The sequence below is a fragment of the Ailuropoda melanoleuca genome, chromosome X, assembly GCF_002007445.2.
Source record: "Ailuropoda melanoleuca isolate Jingjing chromosome X, ASM200744v2, whole genome shotgun sequence".
Classification (NCBI taxonomy): Eukaryota; Metazoa; Chordata; class Mammalia; order Carnivora; family Ursidae; genus Ailuropoda; species Ailuropoda melanoleuca.
In genome coordinates, this window is record NC_048238.1 from 7,865,987 (window position 1) to 7,879,028 (window position 13,042).

Genomic DNA, 13,042 nt, shown 5'->3' on the forward strand with positions numbered 1-13,042 from the left:
AATGAAACAATAATACCTGGAAGGAGTTTTTTAAAACATTACATCAAGAAGAATGATCTCTTGTACAGACACAATAAAGTGGTTATTTTTTTCTTCCAAAAATAGAGATCTAAATTGCAATCTATCATCCTGATAAACAAATGAAAATGTATGTGTGTGAAATACATACATATGCCTATACACACAGAAGCAATACATATATACACATACATATATGCATATATTATGCATGCATATAACATATCATATAGACATATGGTTACATATATGTATAATGCCTACACATACACACAAGAGCAGATCTGTGATGGGTGTCCCAGGTTTCAGTTTCCAGAATGGCAAAGAAAGAGTGAATTGAGAATGGAGAGTAATCTTTTAAAAACTGTCTGTCTAAAGGAAGAAGAGGAAGTAGTCTTCCCAAAAGCAAAAAAAAAAAAAAAAGTCCTACCCTGCAGTTCTTTCAAGGATGTTGCTTATCACCACGCAAGACAAGAAACTGCAACTAAAGTAAATCATCAGGAAAGTGTAAAAAAACCAAACCAAGCCAAAACAAAAAAACAGGCTGATTGCAAACCTGCACGATTCATGTGCAAACCCAGACATCTGGTCTCCACCAAAGGTGTGCAAGAACTTCTTGCTAAAGGTCGAGCAGGAGGCAAGGACCGCCTCCTCCTGTTGCCTGGCTCGAACATCATGACGCCTACTTTCATGCCATTGCAACACCTCACGAAAAACCCAAGCATGCTTCACGTTTGGACATTAAAATGCAAACATATACTCTCTTAGCTTACGTCTGTACAAATCATAATTTCATTTGTTTGTTAACAATAAACAAAGGGATTACTCAATTTCGCATACAGACGACTTCCCAAAGAAGTCCTATCTACAGAAAAGACACAGGTACATCAAATAGAATCTGAAAGAACATTTCATCGTGAGATTTGAAAGCATTGCTTTTGTTAAGCAACATTAAAATTGTCAAAATTTCTGCGGGAAATGGCTAACTTGTCCGTATTTTGGCGCTGTGGTGGAAAATTAGCCTGTCTAGAGTTGAAACATCAGAAAACAAACACGTACTCCACTCCTCAAAAACAAAAGAGAAGGATAAACAACCACCTTTATAATCTTCTATAGAGCCTAATCTGACAACCTCTACAGGAGATTTCCTACCATCAGAGGGTCTCAGACATTTCAAGTCTTTTATAGTTGATACGAAGAAAGAAAACTTCCGGTGTTAAAGGCAAATGGAACCTATTTTACATTCAACTGAAAAGGACTGATGTTTCCCTGGTCTATGCTGTACCCAGTGTCAGGCAAGAATTTGGTGAAGGCAGTGACAGGAGACTCGAAAGAGGAGGAGGAGAGCGAGTACTTGTCACACCTAGTCTCCTGACAGAAGTCTAAATCGCCTCTCCTGGAGAGTGGGCCGCCATTATGGTGATGGTGGAAACGAAAGCCACTGCTGAGTCCGGTGAAACCACCCGCAGATGAAAAGCACTTCAACACCGCCTTCCCTGAATGCTCCTCCAAGTGTTTCTAGTTTGACAGGCATTTCTATACCCATTCATAGAACTACTCTATGTTTATATAAAATCCTATATATGTCTACAATGGAATTGACCTTTGTGGTCCTATATAAATATGTATGTGTATATATATACACACACACGCATCCATATACAAAAGCACCTTTGCAAAATTACTTGGGACACTCGATGGAATTCACTCTTCACAAACCCCTCAGTTACCACATCCCTCAGGCAAATGTTCCTTCCTCTGCACAAAAATGGAAACCTATACATAATTTAGATATGAAACCCCCCCCAAAATGCCCATTCTTATCTGAAAAGGGTTACCCAGAAAAGAGCAAAATGACATAAGACATCTAGTCTCTGAAGGACAGACCGGTTGAGCCGGATTGTTGCAAGCAGATTCCACCTGGAAAAATGCTTGCCAACTGGGAAAAGTTTTTCTTACTTCATTCATACAATACTCCTCTAGGAGGCCGAGAAAGTGCACACTCTCTCCTTCCCACTTATTATCCACCAGGAGAAAAATGCATCAATAAATAATAGTTGCTGATGGTGGCCAGTATGGCATTCCACCATTGTTCTCTGAACACCGAAAAGCTGACGTTCCACGGCACGCACAACTACTCCGGTCCCATGAGTCACTGAAGTAATGACAATGTCACATAGTAACTGATTCCTATTGTATGAACAGATCGGGAAATTCTCTCAAAAATGATAGCCCCTTTCCTCAAAGGAAATTGCTTCCTCTCTCAACTTCAAAGTTAGCCACACACAAAAACCCCATGTTCACAATGCCCTGAAGCTACTTTGCGATCTTAAAAAAATAAAAAAAGTAACCTTTATTCACAACTCCTGGTTAACTATTATGAGGAACATGTTTTAAACGTTTCCCGTGATCACTGAAGCCCTACAGTCAGGGGATGAAGCCTTCTTTCTTGTTCTTCTCTTTTTTTTTTTAAGGCAACATAAAGAGGAGTGACTCTTTTGTTCTGAATTGTTATTGTAAAGCACCACATGAGAGAAGGCGAACGATGGGAACATGGCAATGAAAAGGACAACAGTGCTGACAAATGAAAACAGGATATTAGGAACAGCGTCGGAACTGTGCGTCCTCACAGAACAAAGGCGGGAGGCTTCTTGGGAGAAATTTGAGCAAAAATTCTTTGAAAAGATTTAAATGCAAACAGACGAATGAGCTCTCCAGGCAGAAATCTTAAGTCTGGGGCAGTAAAATTAGGTAATCATTAAAACACACACACACACAGGCGCGCGCAAAGTATCATAAAATTAAAACTGCTTTCAAATCACATTAAATCACTCACTTTTCAACCCATGATCCACTTCTTGATGTTTCTAGATCTGTTTCTGACCCATCTAAAATAAGATAACTGTTTTTTATTTAATAACTGAGCTAACTTAGTGGACATTCATAAGGAACCGGCATTTTTTACAAAAAGAAAAAACAACTTTCTCCATTCCGAGCATACTCTTACACTTTAAATACAACCTTTAAAGAGAGCTTTCAAGAACCCCCAGGGAAGCTACGGAATGGGTTCTTCCTTGAGAAACAATCATCACGACTAAGTAGCTCACATGAATGTAACAGATTCGTTTGGTCAAGTCATGCTCTTATCATCTTCTACTTTCTTCTAATGCAAATTCTGCTAAAGCTGCTAGTAGGGCAACACATTTTGTCAGATCATCAGAGTTCATGTGGCTTATGGGACTTACCACATAATGAGAGGTATAATGATCATTACTTCAGCCTCTGAGCTAAAGGGTTCAGAAAAGCAAATAATATATCTTGTTTCGCAATGCCTCCAAAATGGCCGTCTCTTTCCTCTTCTCTGTTCTACCGCTACTCCACTTCTTTTGTCTTTCCCTATCCTCTCCTTCCATTGTAAGAGCAAGGGAAAACTCATAGGCTTTCCTCTTTTAGACAATGCATTTCATCTGGCTTTCTCTATGATGTGCTGGCAGAAAAGATGGGGTTAAGCCCTGAGCTCAGTTGACCCAACTACCCTTGGTCTAGTTTTGGGGTGAGACCATTAGTGTGGTGTCGTGCAAAGAAAGGCATACCTTGAAAACAGATAAACCTGAGTTCAAACCCTGGCTCTGCCATTTCCTAACAAAGGCAGATAGAAGCCAGCTACTCGACATATCTTCCACCCGCAGATCCTCTTCCTATCTTCTACAATTTCCTTCTGTAAACTGCGACAATGAGAGCAATCTCGAAGGGTCTTTTGAGGATTAAGTGAAGCAGAGTTTTAAAAGCGCCAGCAAAATTGTAGCTCCCACGCCCTTCTTCCCCTCTTGTCCTGAATCACCTCTTCCCACTCTTCTTCGAGTACATTAATGATCTGTATTTTTTGTTGGAAACTTCTTCAACCCATGTTTGGAAATGGGAAGGATAGCAATCCATGTATTTGTTGAACAACGTGCGTGGAATGTCTTCCGTGATGAAACAGTATATGACTAATAAACCAGCATTTCTATTATTAACATCAATTATTTTTAAATAATTGTCTCCATATAGGCAATCTTCTGTATTTCCCAGCTATCGACATGCTGCCCCTCCTTACCATTGGTTCTCCCACCATGACCTAGAGTCCTCGGTTCTCTGCTCCTCATGGAAGAGCTCTCTGTCCCAGACGAATCCTATCAGAATTTTTGATTTTGCGGGAAATCAGAGACCCTGGCATGGGCAGTATAAACGAGACTATCAAGAACAGTGAAGGGTTTCAGATTTTTCTTACTTGCGAGCTAATCAGTTAGCCTACCAGTTTCATGGATTTTGGCAGAAGACACGAGACCCGTGAGCCAGAGACAAAGGATGTTGTTAGTCAGGGCACAGCAGGCCTGGTGTGTTTCGTGTTCACGTCAGTTCTCCTTGTGCCCCAAGTCCACAGAGTGCCCCAGGTGCACGCTGCATTCACAGGGGGTTTGCATCACAGCTGAGAAACCCAAGCTTAGGAAACCTGAATCTTTTACTATGGACTGCAAGCAAACCTGCCTGACATTTGCCCTGTAGAGAGACGTTATCTTTATTATAATGGACAGCAAACAAACCCACTTTCTACCCTGGAGGGAGATAGTCTAACTCGATCTTCCAAGGTGTTTGCTACACAAATCCGTATCTTTGAGGAGATGGTCTGTAACAAAAGCCATCAGCACCTCAGCTCACAAGAGGTTCAGAAACGTGAGAGGTCCCTGGAGAATTATTTCCCAATAGACACAGCTCCTGTCTTCTCCTGGTGATCTGGCACAAGAAATCAGATCACCACTGGGCTTTCCAGTAGTTAGGGTAGAGGCAGTTAACTTGACATTGACTAACCCTTGAGCCATTCATGGAAGACAGGAGGTAAAAGCCCACAAGAAAGTGCACCACACTCCTCATCCCCACCATCCTTTAACATCAGGGGATACACCAGGGAAACTAGCAGAAAGCAGGCAGGCCCCACCCATAGATTTTGCCCAAGTAAACAGAGCCCTTAATAACTTCCTTATTAGTCCCAAAATCAGCCTGTATCTGGTCTTCACTTTTTTTTTAAAGATTTTATATTTATTTATTCGACAGAGATAGAGACAGCCAGCGAGAGAGGGAACACAAGCAGGGGCAGTGGGAGAGGAAGAAGCAGGCTCCTAGCGGAGGAGCCCAATGTGGGGCTCGATCCCATAACGCCGGGATCACGCCCTGAGCCGAAGGCAGACGCTTAACTGCTGTGCCACCCAGGTGCCCCTGGTCTTCACTCTTAATTAAAACTTATTTTAAGAGTTTGGAAGAATAAGCTAGTTTTGTTAATTCTATGATATTAGAAACCCTATATGTCCATTAAGTTGCCTTTCTTTAACTCAGCTGTTTTTTTTCAATTTAGAACTACATTTGGAGTAAAACCACAAAGTCATTTCTCCGAATATCCATTCATTCGACAGGTCTTCCTGAGGTCTTGCGGTGTGCCAGGCACTGCTCTGGGCACTGGCAATGCACTGGTGAATATGAGAACAAAGGTCTGCCCTGGGAGGGCTTACATTTCCATGAGGGAAACATAAAATAAACCAGGAAATGGGTGAGAAAACACCATCATTTCAAACAACCATACATAAGATGAAAGAAAAAAAAAAGAATGCCATGATAGAGGACAGAGGGGTGGGTGAGGTCTATTTTAGCTACAAAGACATTTCTACCCATACCTGTGCAGGCTTTCCTGCTATTTTGGCTTGTTCCCCTGCCAATAAACAAGCAAACATCTTAATTTCGGTATAAAACTTGCCGGCATTTGAGCACAGAGTTTTGATTTAACCCTCAAATTGTTAAAGTTCAGTGACAGATTTCCTTAAGGGATGATTTCTTTTTCAAGGACGTTAAAATCCAGTGTTTACCATTCCTTACATGAAAAGACAAAGTGATACATTATTGGAAAACACTGACCTCTTTATTTATGTAACAATAAAGTTTGAGAGAAAAGCCATGATCACGTGGTAGACCAAAAAAACAGGAACTATGGTACTTAGAATTCCCTGAATGTCTGAGTGTTTGATGGCAGGATGTTAACCTAAAGTTGAAAGTAACCATGGACATGCAGTTAAGGGTACAGGGAAGGGTGTGAAGGAAATTAATAGACATTTCAAGAGTCATTGGTTTTGCTTTTGCCTCTCTAGAAGAAATTTCAGGAAAGAAGGGAAAGAGGTGGGGAAACAGACATTAACCAACAGGTAGAACTAGGGCTTCACGCCTGGAGGATCAAAGAGGAGGGGAAACTAGGAGAGCCCATTGCCCGAGAGCTCTACTGGGGTCTCACTGACAATGACAACAATAACAGAAGGTATCTCAAAAGAAAGAAATTCACCAGCTAGGTAAAACTGCTACAGCAGCCAGATCATGAGTTTTAGAGCCCATCTCTTCAAGTGGCTGGAAGGGAGAGCAGCACAGCCGGAATCAGCAGGAATCGTGAGAGAGGAACGAGTGGCCACTGTAGCTCAGCAGAGGCCAAGGGACAGGCTTGGGAAGTCTCGGTGGCGGGTGCCAGCCACCCCACAGTGAAACCGATAAGCAGGTGTAGGAGAGGATAGAGCAGCAGGCAGAGTGGGGGTTAGGACACAAGTAATCCTCAGAGAGTGAGTTTACCCCAGCCCAAAGACTACTGGCCTAAAAACCAAGACTGAAAATGTTTCATTGCAGGCTTAATAATTCTGCAAAAAAAAAAAAAATAAATAATAAAATAAACAAAGTAAAAAAAAAAAAACTTGCAGTCATCTGAAAACAAATCCCACGAAGGTTGTGAGTCTCCTGGTGTCTTTAAAAATACGCTAAAGGCAGGCTAACCTCTGAGGGATTTCTCTTGCGTTATCCAAATGTTTCCTGTTGTAACTTTGAGAGAAATTATAAATGTAATTTATAAAACCAGAAATCAAGACATTCCCTTGGAGTTAATATCAAAAGGTACCATCTCGGGGACCTGATGCTAAGATTTTACTGTTGTCCTTTGGCTCCATTTCTTATTTGGTGTTTAGGATTCCTTGAGTCTTAAAGGAGAAAAGTCTCATTTTCAGTCAATAAGCACGCACTTCATCGTGTACATTTTATCCTCTCATTGAGTCAAATTATATAAAAAGCTGGCTTTTTGTATATAAGCAAAGGTGGAACTGAAAAGACTCAGTACTTGAGATGCAATCTAGGGCTTAAAAATTCACTTACGAAAAAATACCTAGCTTTAAGAACAGTGAGCTTTCAAGGTAGCTAAGCTACCTCAAAGTGGAGATATATTTATCTTGATATTGCATATGGATGTGAGTTGGAAAAAGCATCACAATTATGGGAGAAAGCACTGCATTTTTGGAAAAAAAAAAACCACTCCTTAATGTCTGCTCTCTCATCTTTATGGTAAAGATTGCTGGGTCATCCCTTGTTACAGAGCTCCTTTAGCTGGTCCTTATTTAAATCAACAGACACTTGATCCAGGGCACTGTTCCAAACGGTTCTGCCAGTTGTCTGGAGTCTATTCTTTCTCTTACAAACTCCTCCAAGTGACTCTCTCTTGTAAACGGATGCAAATATTCCGTTCCCCAACTCCATTCATTCTTTCCCTCAGAGTGGGAAATGCCCTTCTCCTGGGGTGCTGGGCAAAGGGGGCAGGACGACGGCAGGGTGACTTCCCAGAAGGGAGCTTTGTTGTGCCCGAGCCACTGCCAGGCAACCTCCCGGCACATCAACTGCCAAAACATCACGGTCCAAATAGGGGCGCTCTGATCCCCCGTCCCGCCCCCGCCTATCAGCATCCAGAAAGCAATTCTTTGCATGGGTGCTTCTTCATCATGATCCTGACTGGCAGCTCCCAGGATTAAACGCAGGTCCTTTATGCACATTAGCCCCCTGCAGTGTTGAACTCCAAAACCTCTATTTTCTGCCGAGTCTACCCTGTATCTCACAAAACCCCAGTTAGCCACTGCGGTACACAGCCTTTCTTCCATTCTGGGTTATCAAAAGAAAACAAAACAAAACACCAGACCCTACAACAGTTTGATGGACATGGTAATGACGGAGAGTTTGTAGGGTGGTGGGCAGAGTCCAGGTTCTTTCATCGCTGAGACTGGGAACCCATTTACTTCTTTATCATTAAAACTTGACATTCTCATCAGCAGAATTTTGCTTACAGTGGCACAAATGATCAACTGGCTGAATGAAAACTGTGTGCTCTGTGTGCGTATATGTATCTCCATTAAAAAATGGCTCTCAAAACCACCGAATGAAAATCAACACCAGTGCCTTCTTAATCAAGCAAAATGTCCTGCTTAGCAACTGCATTAAAAAAAAATAGACCATCTGGCCTCTCTGCTACTTGAGGGCTTTTGCTCCTCACTTCCTGGTTATCTCCAGCAACGCATTATAATTTCACTTATTATTTTCACCACGATGCATTTCCTCTGTAAATGACTTTACGAAGCAGAGTAGAAAGCATTGTTCTATTTCTAGGAAAATACTTCTCAGTTCTAAATGGCAGGTTTGAAAGGGGAAAAGAGTACTTGAAAGAGGAAGATGGAAGTCAAATCACAGTGAGAGCATTAACTACTCATATTTCTTTAAACATAAACACGTCTGCCACCAAGTGCTCTCTCTCTCTCTCGCCTTCCCTCTCTCTTTAAATCCTCGTAGAGAGAGAGAGAGAGAGAGAGTAATAATTTAAATCCAAAAACAGAGAGCCCCTTCTGTCCTGCTCATCCAAGGTAGTTTTTGTGCTAAGAACTCTCCAAAAAATAAGGCAGAAAGTGGAATTCATTCCTGCATAGGAATGAAGACTATAATAGAAGTACAATCAAACTTCAATTAATTGAAATTCTCTGAAAATGGGAGAGTTCTGGTTAATTTAATTTTCTGGTTAACTGAACCTCAAATAGAAATTTTTTTTAAATCCTTTTTTTTTTTTTAAATCCTCGTTGAGAACATTCCTAAAATGCTTGAACCCGTTTTACTTGCATAACTACAAACCACATAGTGGATTGAATTTAAAGGTTCTTAGGTAATTCCAAATTTTATTGCTTCTTGAGATCATCACTATAAAGATCTTTTAATCATAAAAAGAGGAAATTTCAGAGATTGAGTTGACTGTGTATGTGTATCCATGACCATGAATTTTTAGATGAATCCATGATACTGCCTTCTTCCTTGCATTTCACTATCTGTTGCAAAAGGGTAGTGTAGAAAACTGGGTAACAACAGAGAGGTCTGATTCTTTTGGCAAAATTCAGGTAAGTTGAAGTTTTGGTATTGTTGCGTGCTAAAAGAAACCAACTTTCCCGCCATTGCATGTTTGCTTTTGATGTATCCCTTTGTGAAATTAGCACTTTGGGGCCAAAGGAGAAATGCAGCATTCACTATCCCTCTCTTCCCCATCCCTCCGCAGAAATGTGTTTGCCAGTAAGTCTTGAGTTCAAATTGTTGCCTTTTTTTAAACCCACAAAATGCTGATTCAGTTCAAAATTAATGCAAATGTTTCAAAACTGGGTTTCTGATATTTGTAAGCGTTTTTCCTTATTAGATAAGAATGAATGACCATTAAAGTCATTAGTATTATATTACTTTCAAAAAGAGAAGATGGACAAAAGTATAATCCAGCATCTTTTATTGCATTGGGAAGACTGGCGGAATCTTCTGGAAGGGTTGGGAGATGTAGCTGGAAAAGTACTTTGGAAAATATACAGTCGAGAATATCTTATGGCATATCAAAAGAAAAATCTTCACAGCAAAAAAAGAAAAAAGAAACTGACTTTACAAACCCCTTCTACACCTGTTTGGCAAGTGTTAATAGTGAATAATTTTAATACAGTGCTTCCCATCAATTTTACTGATACAAATTAAAGACCATGTAAATTCCTTTGATGTATCTATTTAAACTCACTAAGAGAGCACTAGGATTTAAGTTTCATGGTAGAACATGATGGCAGCTCAAAATTGGCCCCAAATGTCCTCCTTCCACAATGTGGCCAAAACAAGTTCACCCTTGCTCGGGCTCCACGTTCCAAGTTCCCACAGAACTTTCTACTATGCCACCTTGAGCTACCAAACAATAATACCATATTGAATCAAAGTATTGCCCAACAGAAAGAGGCCCCTAGTCTTACATCAGGCTTCCTGCCCTTTGGTGAAGACTACTGTAGAAGGAATACCTGCACTGGGTAGGAGATTGGAAAAATGTCGGCTAAGTTCATTTCCCATTCTAAATACCATGCCATGTACGTGCAAAGACCAGACCAGGCTTTTTGCTAACTAAGTAGAATCTTTCTAAGTAGAATGTCTCCGTCTGTCTCTGTCTCTCTTACACAGACACCTTTTTTGGGAGGAAGGTAGTGGTGAGGGGCGTTACAATGCACTCATCCTCCAAGCAGTACTAGGCAAAATCTAAAGCCTATTGAAATCTTATTATTTGCCAGGAACTCTGTTAGTTACTGGGCACACAGTAGGATTTTCATGAAGATTTCCATAAAGGACTGAATGAAAGTGAAGGGATCAGCCAGAGCTCACTTACGGACCTATAAAAGATCTCCTTATAGGTAGATTAATGATACCAAATTTAGTGGCAGTGTTGGTGTTTCCAGACAATGGCCATTTTGAAAATGATGCAGTTGTTACCCAGTAAAAATAGGACTTTATTGTAAGGCATTAATATACCCACTTATGTATTAATTTTATCAACTAATATGTCTTGGGCACAAATGTGGTAAGCATACGCTGAGGATACACGTATTGAGTATATATTTTAGATCTCAGAATCTACAACTCAGTCTAGACCTTGCCCATCAGTGGGTTTTTCTTCTTGCTCATTTTGTCCTTTTATCTGTACTGTCTGCTCTTTTCTCAGTATGTTCAACAGGTCCCGCTCCGGAGAAGGATAATGACACCCAAAGCACAGACACTTTTATTTTTCTGAACCTTCAGAAAACACAACAGACCTAAAAACTTGGAGAGTTCCGCAGAGACTTTCTGAAGTGGGACACTCAAAAGCACTGTAAGGGACCTGAGGGTGGTTTGCCTCCAACATCCGTCACCGCAGTGGTTTCCAGGTGGGTGGATAGGACATCCTTGGTCAAAGGTCTGGACAAGGAGCCCCTGGCTCATTTGCAGAAGCAGCATCAGGAAGTACTGTAGATTGTTACCTGCTAGTTCTGTGAAGCTGCCCTCCCATTAAACACTGAAACAGCTTCCTCAGAAAAGGGCAAACAGGTCTCCTGTTGCATGACTCGGTTTACTCTTACGCCCACAGCGACTGCGCTATCCTGATTCCTCACTGCACACAACGAAGCCTAACTATCAAAGGAATTGTTGACTTCATGGATATAATACTTACTTGGGGGAGCTGGGGGACTTGGAGGCCAGGCTAAAGCTTGCATTAATACACCTAACACCCAAATGTTTGACATGCAATGCTACTTACAGAAGGCTTCCTCTGAGTTTCCTTTCTTTGACCATTCCTTCACATATCCATAGCTGACATTTTTTTTTAAGCACCAACAATTTGCCAGGCACTTGATATAAATTATCTCTAATCCCTCTTCAAACCCGAAAGAGTGGGTCTCATTTTGTCCATTCTGCGACTGAGGAACTAAGGCTCAGTCAGAGCCTCCAGCCCAGGGCCATGCAGCCGGCACACAACAGAGGCCAGCGTAGAAGGCGGCTTTTTCTGACCCCTAACGATCGCTTTCCTCAGCAACATGTTGCTGCTACATCTCAAGGGAGTGGACATTTCCGACGAATGTAGAGAAAATCTGGACACTGTAGATTCTGACACGTGCCTCAACTACTTCTAAACTTCCATCAAAAAACAAATGGGGGCACCTGGGTGGCTTTGGCCCAGGTCGTGGTGTCGGGGTCCCGGGATCGAGCCCCGCATCGGGCTCTGTGTTGGCTGTGGGGCCTGCTTAAGATTCTCTTTCTCCCTCTCCCTCTGTCCCTCCCTCTCCTCATGCTCCCTTTCTCTCAAATAAATAAATAAATAAAATCTTTAAAAACAAACAAATAAAAAAACAAACAAACTTAAGCATTGGCCATGCGTCTTTACCAGGAGCCATTCAGGAATTTCACAAGCTAAGCGCTCCCCAGTCTCCCTCAGAGGGACTGACATCTGGATCATATTGGCAAGTGGGGTGCTTTAAACAAGAGAGAAAATTAAGAGAAAAACCCAAGACTGGATTATTTCCATGAGTTCACTCACCAGTATCTCCCCAAGAACTCTGTTGTTTCTTCTTCCTTTTTTTTTTTTCATTTTAATATAACAAGCTTGTCAGCCATCCTTTTTACTCAGTGAACAATGGCTTGTGACCTCCCAGGTAGCAAGTTCACAGGAGAAACGTATCAGTTATAATGAATGTTTACTAGGATAAATGTAAATATTTAAAAACACACAACAGTTCCAGGCACATATGATTTCCATTTTATTTTATGAAACACTAAAAATCCACTTGTCCACCCCATTAATTATAAGCTGCTCTCAGCCCTGACCTGTATATAATTCCCTCTGACATAAATTGGAACAAGGTGCTCCGAATGGAAGCAGCCTACACCCCAACTGGGCTACAAAATGTCAAGTTCCCAAACCTCTCAAAAGTGTAACCTGACATTTTTCTAAGATTAGAGGCAGTTTGTGAATTTCAAAAGAGGGCTTAAAGACTCACCACAGTTAAACCTACAGTAACTCCTGAAATATCCAAAGTAAACAGGACTAAGGGGGCTCTGGGGACACCAAAACCTTGCTAGAAGAGAAGAAACACTCTTTAGTAGGTGGTATTTCTTTGCAGAAAATAATGTACATGTGCTCGACAAGAATTAAGAATGCAACAGTAAACTTTCAGGCCTGAAACCCCCCAGGGATCTAAAGGAATCATGAATGGACCATGCAAAATGTTTCTCCTTTCGTTACATATGAATGATTGAGTTTACACTGCCTATTAATCTTAAATGTTGAAGGCCAAAAAAAGAGAGAGAGAAATGATTGGTTAACTTTTCCAGTAATATTTTTCTT

The 13,042-nt window shown here is 41.2% G+C and overlaps 1 protein-coding gene across 1 annotated transcript in view; it reads right to left on the reverse strand.

Annotated features, from left to right (window-relative positions):
- Positions 1-13,042, reverse strand: part of MID1 (midline 1) — a 553,563-nt gene that overhangs the window by 92,510 nt on the left and 448,011 nt on the right. The window lies entirely within an intron of this gene.